The following is a 9061-nucleotide window of genomic DNA, read 5'->3' on the forward strand; positions in this document are numbered from 1 at the left end:
TCAAGTTAGGTATGTACGGAACCCCTTTGCTCAAAGCAGTCTCCAGGGTGTTATTAAAGGAGTCTTCTCTATCCGTAGAGGCTATGGGAGACACTTTGTAAGGAACCTCCTTCGTCCAATACGGCCTCCAGAGGTAGATTGTAATTAAGAATCTCCCTCATTCAATGCGGCTATCAGAGATAAAGTAGGATTAGGAACTCCCTTGTCCAATGCGACCTTAGGAGCAGGTGTTGTATGTTAGTTGATCAGTCGTGAACTGATAATTTGATCCTCTTCTGGTCCTCTGTTGTGGGCGACTTCTGGGTGATTCGTCCATCTTCGGATTCTACCGTGTCGTCTTCGTGTCTTCCTGTTTCTTCCGTTGATCATCTGTTTGAAATGGTGTTTATAAATAACAGTACATGTTTTACAATTATATTATGTGCTCGAAGAAGTAATATATACTGAGAGGTGGGGATCCTTACAATATTTATATCCTTATATTTCTTCATCCGAATAGCATTTACAGTTGCGTACACCGAACAATTTGTTTTTGTATTTTTACTTGCAAAAGGCTTTCTTGCTCCACAATAATTCTTCACTCGACAGAACATTTTGACGTACTCTTCCAAGTTCATGAGGCACATCAACATGATGAATATATACAATAAATAATTCTTTCATGAGAAATATGTTATTGCTTTGAAGAATACGATCAAAGGATGCTCGCAAATTCTCCAAAATCAGATTTTTTACTCTTCTAAAGGATAAATAAAACGGCTTGTTTTTTTTATCAAGTGGTAATATTGATGATCTGAATGACTTAACGACATTCTTCAATAAATAATCAAACATATGTTGAAATAATGTTTGAATCCATTTAATAATATCTATGACACTAGCTGGACTATTAATTCTTATTTCCATCATTTGTCCCTCAAAATTGAATAGTATAATTTTCTTGATTTCTCTCAAGAGAGCAAACACAGTTGAAATGATATTAAAACAAATGATAGGATGACTAAAAGGAATGAAAATGTAGCTAAAGAAAAATATTTAAAACTAGAAAGAAAGAAAAAACACAATTTAATATTATTTTGCTTCCCAGATCAGAGTTCACTGCCTCTTAATATACACATTCTTCACAATATATATATAAACAAGACAGAAAAATTTAATATTTAACAATATCCAAATAGGTTACATTAATAACTGCTGAACTATACATCATCAGGCGCAATTTTCGAGAAAAACGATTATCCTTATATCAAAACGAAATTTTATAAACTCGAAACTAATATAGTTCAAGAACAATACCGCTGATTGAGATTAAATTAATATTAAATTAAGACTCCAACAAATAAAAAAGAAAATCCTCATGCATAATTTTCGAGAATATGCAAAATTTGATAAACTGAAAATAAATGCTGTACATAAAAACACATAACTGATTAAGATGAAACGAGTACTGAATCACAAATAACTACACTTGAGAGGAATTCTCATGTGTAGTGCATAAAAACAAAATATTATAAACTCAAAATTAATACCGTACAAGAATCACATCAACGATAAAACTCTGAATCAAATTTGACAAATAACAAGGGATATTCTCATACACAATTTTCGAGAAAATGAAATTTTATAAACTTCTATGATAAATTCTTATGCATAGTTTTCAAATTCATGCTATGGCATTCGATATTCTTCTGAGGAACAATACAATGACATATTTTATACTATGTTTCAATAAAAGAAACTTAGAAAAAATAACTTACCTCAAAATTTTTGCGTTGAATTTCAAATATCGATCATTCAGTTGAATTTCAAACATCACTAAATCACTAAATGTTTAAGTAGAAAATACGAAATAACGAACAATTGCTGATAAATACATGCAGTCAGATCTACAGTTGTCACTGATGTGGAATTTTAAAATGGATTTTTGAAAATTTATTTCGGTCATTGGTTAATCAGAAAGGAGTAGGCTGACGAATGATGTCATTGAGAGCCAGTCGAAATAAAGATTACAAATATATAATTGGTAATATAATAATACAGAGATTACAATTATGTATAATATTGAAAAATGTTCGATGTAAAAGTATAATTATATCAATTTACTCGTTAATCATGAACCTAAAAGCATATGAAAAATTATTGATTTACGGCTGTCATGACGTCACACAACATTGAAAAAACACATGTTCAAGATCTGATTTATTCAGGAAAACGACAATCTCATTACCTAGATATATTTTTATAATATGCTTAATTGGTTATTATAATCATATCACCATAAACATGAAGTATTGAACCATTAAATTATACAATTTGCGCGATATTGTTTAAAATTGCGCCTCATTAATTTATTGCAACTTCAAAATCAAGACATCGAAAGTAATTCATAATAAAAGGATGTAAAATTTTCATTTTCCCCGATGGACAAACATTATTGGAGCAACGATGTAATCATACTACTCTGAAAGGTACAATCTACATGAGTTATGGAAATGTCTTTTCATTACATTTCTTACCGATGACAAATTCATATCAATGAAGGTTGTAATTTAATGTTGAGCTTACGATATGAACCTATAGCATAACGTGAGAATTGATTCACATATACTCTCACAAGAAATCAAACCAGGACTTTTTAAGAAGCTACAATATTCTTCACATCAATCTAGGGTCCTATATGTACCTCTTAAATCGCAAGAGAAACTTGACGTTATCAAAGAGGAAAAATTGAAACATAAACCTCCCAAAATTAATTTTTGACAGTATTTTAACCATAAAAGAGAACAAAAGAGCAAATCAAACTTACAAAGATACATAGCACAGTCCTATACAGCATTAACGAAATTTATGGTAAATTAACGCACTACTGCTGAAATTAAAAGTGGGAGCATCTATATACGTATATCATATGAAAGGGAATGAACTCCTCTACTCATCCATGAGGCAATAAACCTTCATCAAAAAGGAGGATACATTCGGTCAAAAACCTCTCATATTTACATTTTCCAATTATTTTACTCAAGACAGAGAACGAGATGTACACCCAAATTTACAGAGATACATACCATGGTCTTATACGACCATATCTATTTTTAGTTTGGTAATTTCCAAAATTTAAGGATCGGAAAACACGCCCCTACCTAAATTTAAAATGGAAGCATCTATGTACCCACGTTCTGTGAAAAGTGAATAATAAATCCTTATTAAAGAGGATACATTAGATAAAAAACCTCCAATATATTTGTGGCAATTTTTTTCTCACAAATGAAATCTTTAAGTTTTACATCCCACAATTATGCCTGCTAGGCTAAAGGCGATGGTGATGAGAAATGAATGAAATGGTAGAATGCAGAAAGTGAGAGGAAACGACAGAACTCCCAGAAAAACCACGTACACTGTTTGTCCACCACGAAGCTTATTTGGCACGACCTGGGATCGAACCAAGGATCCCATGCACCAGAGGTGAATGCTCTAGCACTGAGCCACCGACGTCCCACTTTTTTACTCATAAAATGGAACGAGATAAACCACCAAACTTATAGAGGCATATACAATGGTCTTATATTGTCCGTTTAGTATAGCTTGGCGCTATGTTTTGACACAAAACCTTGCTAGCGAATCTTAGCAGTCCTTCCCCATCTTTTCCCTTATCGCAGTTGTAACAGTGGCACTAACTAATCAACTTTAGCACTAGTAGGGTTTGGTATTTGCAAGTTGCGTAAATTTCGAAACAGTTTACTTATTCTCTAATCAGGGCAGTAACTTGTGGGGAACAGGGAGAGGCAGCTGCCCCCCAGGGAGGTTTCCCGCCGTTCGAAGGGGCCCATTTTGAGAAAATTTTCTTAGTCCATATACGATACGAACATGAAATTATAAATGAAGCATCAAACAGTTTCACTACATTACATAAACAAAGCAGCTCACAAAAGGTAAATAAAACAAAAATGAGTCGTGCGCCCATTTCAGTAAAAACACGTCAACTATTAGGGGCCCTAGGAATAACACTTAATCGTATGGCTTTGAGATTTGTCAATATTGTCCCCTTAATTAATTTGTCATGTATGGAACGGACCCAGGGCGTAAGTAACGGCCCTGCAGACCTTGCCGTGAGGAAGGGCCCACAGGCTCCGGTGGCCCATAAAGAGTAAGAGAAAGATAGAAAGAGGAGGCCCAAGAATGAGAAAAACAACTTTTTCTAGGAGGCCCAAATACACGTATTAATGCTTGCTCCCCAGAAAAAATCTAAGTTACGGCGCTGTCTCTAATGTGAATTTATCGGTACAGTTCTGCTAATAGTTAATGTATCAGGTTGGTCTCTTTAAACCTTGGGCCATGGAGAGAAACACAGTCTTACAGGAGGATAGCATTCGGATTTTAAGAAGGTGGGGAAAAGAGAGCGAGGATGAGCAAGATGAGAAGAAAGAAAGAAAGAGAATGAAAGAAGCACTTTTACATTTACTTCATAACGAATTTAAGGAGCCATAAAACGAAAAAAAGATATCGAAACGCACCACCACAATATTTGCGAAAGTGTTGGCAACATAATATTCTGGCGGAATATATCTTCCGCCAATTTTGTAGCGTCAGAGTTTGGCCCATTTCTGGCCTTACAGAAGCTACCATTTAGGCATTGAACTCGTGGGACTGAGGAAAACCTTAATAAGGAATACCAGCCAGAGCCGGGTTCATGCCCACGCTCGATCTACCTATTTTAATGCCTTTTTTGTGTTGGACAGTGTCTGGTAAGGGAACCCAAACAGGGCAAATGTGTACTGCTTTAAAATGTTCACATGTTAAAATTCGCTTTATACTGTACTTTGAACACGTAATTCAATGTGTATTATATTCTTCTTATAGTAGCATGCTTTATTTCCTAATACTTTAAGTCTATGGTTGTTAGTATTTATTATTATTGCATCATACTAATCCTTCTCAAAGCTCGTTCAATTAGTATGAAATTCTAGACTTGGCAGTTTGCAACATTGCAAACCTTTCCCAACAGAAAATATTTCCACCTATGCTCGCATCGAAATTCCCAGCCCCTATTTACAATCAGTACAATAAGTTTCTGTAGCCTTATCATGAAAACAATGCTGTTCAGGGAACCTAACGGTCTTAGCTCTCTGTTTATTGTTTACAACACACACTGCAACCTCCCAATATTGCCAGACGTACAAGGTTTTCGCACACTTTCGAACAAGAACACTTGTACAAAATTGAGTGGGCATTATATGTTACATTGTATTACATAATATCTAACTCGATTTGTCATAACGTTAATGTCTCATCATCTCAAAAGCAGCAATTTATGCAGTAATAGTAATTGGTCTATGACTGTGCAGAAGTAGGTACATTCGGTTCGACGATTCATGTGCCTGGCAACCATGAATTAACCATGTAGGGGTGAGAAGCAAAGTTTTGACGCTCGCACTACAGTTGTTGTTTGTAAACAATTTTCCATCCTAGAGTGAACGGGACAATTTCCAAAATTTAAGGGTGATCCTATGCACCCCTCTCGAAATTTGAAAGGGTGGACTAACGAAACCATTGCCAGAATTTAATAGATGATTCTATGCACCTCTGGAATACACAGGAGCACAAAAGTCAGCGCAAGTGACGCCAATACTTGAAAGGGACCAGATTGTGGTGGCCAGACAACTGAAATGAGGATCTTGGAAATAGTGCAATTTGTTGGTGTTCGTGAGCTATCCATGTTTAGTGACTTCCAAAATCTAGAAAAGGCCGATGAAACCAACACGAAACCACAAGACATGGGGAGGGCACATCTCATTCAAGATGTCAAACGTCGTAAACTGAGGTTTGTACAACATAAAAGGATGAAAACTGTTTTACAATAAACAGTAAACTTTCACATATTTTAACCGTGAGCAAAGTACGAGTTGGTCTAAATAAACAGTTCACCGTATACTGTTAGATATAAGTCTCTGCAGCCAACACTGCACACGTGTACCAATGTTAACCGCACAAATCATCGATAACGACTGGAATGGACACGTCCCCACCGTCATTAGAATGCAGAGCAAAGGTACGGTCCGATGAATCACGATACTGCCTTCATCACATCAATGATCGGATCAGAATCCCCGTCTTCGAGGAGAACAGCTGTTCGAGTTGTGCACAGTAGGAAGACGACAGGTCGGTGGCGAATCCATTGATTTGGAGAACCTTCAAATAGTCATTCATAGGCCTGGCAGTGCGTGTAGAGAGCACCATGGCAAATTATGGCTTTCGATAGGTCATTGTTGACTACGTACACCTATTCACGTCGTCATATTTCTAGCTGAGAATATCATCTTTCAGCAGGACGACGATCTTGTCACAAGGCCAACATTGTGCTACAATGATTCGAAGAGCAGAATGAATTTCAATTACTGTAATGGCCGAACTATCATGATCTTAACCCAATTGAACACCTTTGGGATGTCATTGAATGTCAGATCCGACCTCATCGACTTCTTCTGAGGAATTTAGTGGGAATAAGTGACTTGTATATGCAGATATGGTCCGCCATACCTCCAGCCACCTACCAAGGTCTCACTGCCTCCATTCCAAACTACTGTTCTACGCACTGGCGCAAATCCCGGGGGGGACGAGGGGGACATGTCCCCCCAATCTTGGACCTGGGGGACTGTCCCCCTCAATAATTTGACTTAAAAATGCTTTTTGGGATAAGTGTGATAATTTGTGTCCGACTGCCACAAAGGAATGTGAGATGGAATTGATTTATCTTGGCTTTTCCATTTCTTTTAAAAAGAATCGTATTGTGTAGTATTTCAAACTGAAGTTCGTGCTGTAGTGCGTTTAGTAGTCTCATCAATATGTATTAATTTCACTTCCGCTACTTGGTCACAAATTGCAATAAATGCCAGAGGAGGATATGCCCCTCTCCTCATGCTGAAAAGGTGTTTCAGGTGTAGGTATGGGCACAAATTCCGGGAAAATTGGGAGACATGTCCCCCCCAACACTGGAACTGGAGGCTCTCCCAATAATCCGATTTGAAAAGTGCTTTTTGTAGATAAGTGTGATGATTTGTGTCCGACTGCCACAAATAAAGTGAAATGAAATTGGTTTCTCTTGTTTTTTTTTTTTTTATTTTCAATGAAAATGAAGGAGTGCGACTGTGTGTGACGTAACCTGATGTGAAATCTTATCTCCTCCTCTCCCCTAGGCCCTGGAACACGAAGAGTATTTAGATCCAGTTTCTACTTTGGATTCATATTTTTGCGAGATCCATCTTAATATTCTCTTCCCATCTGCGCCTACGTCTTCCTAACGGTCGTTTTCCGATTGGTCTTACCGCTAACACTTTGAAAGTGTTCCTACTTTCTTCCATCCTGGTTATATGTCCTGCCCACCTAAGTATCCTAGACTTGATGACCCTTTGGTAAGCCGTATAATTTATGTAGTTCCTCGTTATGAAGTTTTCGCCATTCCCCATTCCCGTTCCTCTTGGATCCGAATATTCGTCTGAGGATTTTGTTTGTAGATACTTTTAGTCTATGTTCTTCCCTCAGAGTAAGCTACCCTCAGGGCCGGATTTCCCAATAGGCCCGGTAGGCCCGGGCCTATGGGCGCAAGCTCCCAGGGGGCGCACGGCAGAGAGAAAAAAATTAAAAATCTAGAAAAAAAATAAATAGCCATAACAAAATCTTTTGAATTGATTAAAAAAAATCAGGCTAATAAAGCATTCTGATCTTGAAGTTCATTAGAACAAATAATTGTTGGTAAAGTTAAACTATTTTTCAACATTATGCATCAACTTCGTTACAACATTGATCTCAAACACGGGAGAACTGGCTGTAGAGATGTCGTTGAGCGGTACGCATAGTTGAGCGGCAATCTCGTAATCGAACGGAAAAATGTCATTTTTTATACTAGTACAATTTACTATTTGTACATACAAATATCTAGTTTTACTTTAAAACACAGTTTTTGTGTCACGTTATCAAAATACTTCATGAAAGCTGTGTTTCTGAGATTAAAACTATTTTAAAATGTATTACAGAGTTTTTTAAATTTATTTTCCCAAATGGCTAAATTGAACAAAACCAAAGTTATTCACCAATCTTTTGTTAATACATTAACGGTATTTTGTTAAGCCCAGAACCAGGTAAATTCCTCAAAAAACTTGCAATGATAAAATTGCATCGTGGAGTGGTGTTTAACCAATTAACATATAGACCTGATATAATTCTTTAATAAAGGTTTTTAGGAAAGTAACTTTAACCAGATTAGCGGGCGGAAAAAATTATTGGGCCTAGGGGCGCCAAAATGCTAAATCCGGCCCTGGCTACCCTGTTTCGAAATCATACAAAACAACAGGTATGATTATCGTTTTATATACTTTAAGCTTCAAATTCCTCGGCAGAATTCGCGACGACAAGAGATTTTGAATTCAATAATAAAACGAATTCCCTGTTTTAGTCGATATTTAATTTTTCGTGAATATGATTTTTGTCTGTTAATATTGATCCTAGATTTTTGAAAGTATCCACTTTATCAAAAGTATTATTTAATATTTTAACGCATCCATAATTTGCCGTGTTACGGTCCCGACGCACTTCCATGTATTTAGTTTTCTCTGCACTTACTTCTAAACCCATATTCCTGCAAGCGTTTAACAAAATCTCTGCATTTCTTTCTATTGTTCTCCTATCATCCCCTACTAAATTTACATCATCAGCGTAAGCATAACCTGGTGAACACCGTTCAACTCTATGCTCTGGTTATCTTTGATTTTCCTTATAGCATATTCCAGAACAAAGTTAAATGATAATGGCGACAACACATCTCCTTGTTTCAGGCCAATCTCGACGTGAAAGCTCGTGGCCAAAAATTTTCCTACCCGGACTTTACTTTGGGATTCATTTAAACATGCTTTAATTAATCTAGTTAGCTTTTTCGGTATTCCAAATTCTGTAAGAACGTTGTACAATATTTCTCTCCTAACCGAGTCGTAAGCCTTTCTAAAATCAATAAATAGTTGATGTACCGGGGTACTGTATTCCCACTTCTTTTCGAGTATTTGGCGAATGGTAA

This window comes from Thermobia domestica, chromosome 3, assembly GCF_964235325.1.
Source record: "Thermobia domestica chromosome 3, izTheDome1.hap1.1, whole genome shotgun sequence".
Classification (NCBI taxonomy): Eukaryota; Metazoa; Arthropoda; class Insecta; order Zygentoma; family Lepismatidae; genus Thermobia; species Thermobia domestica.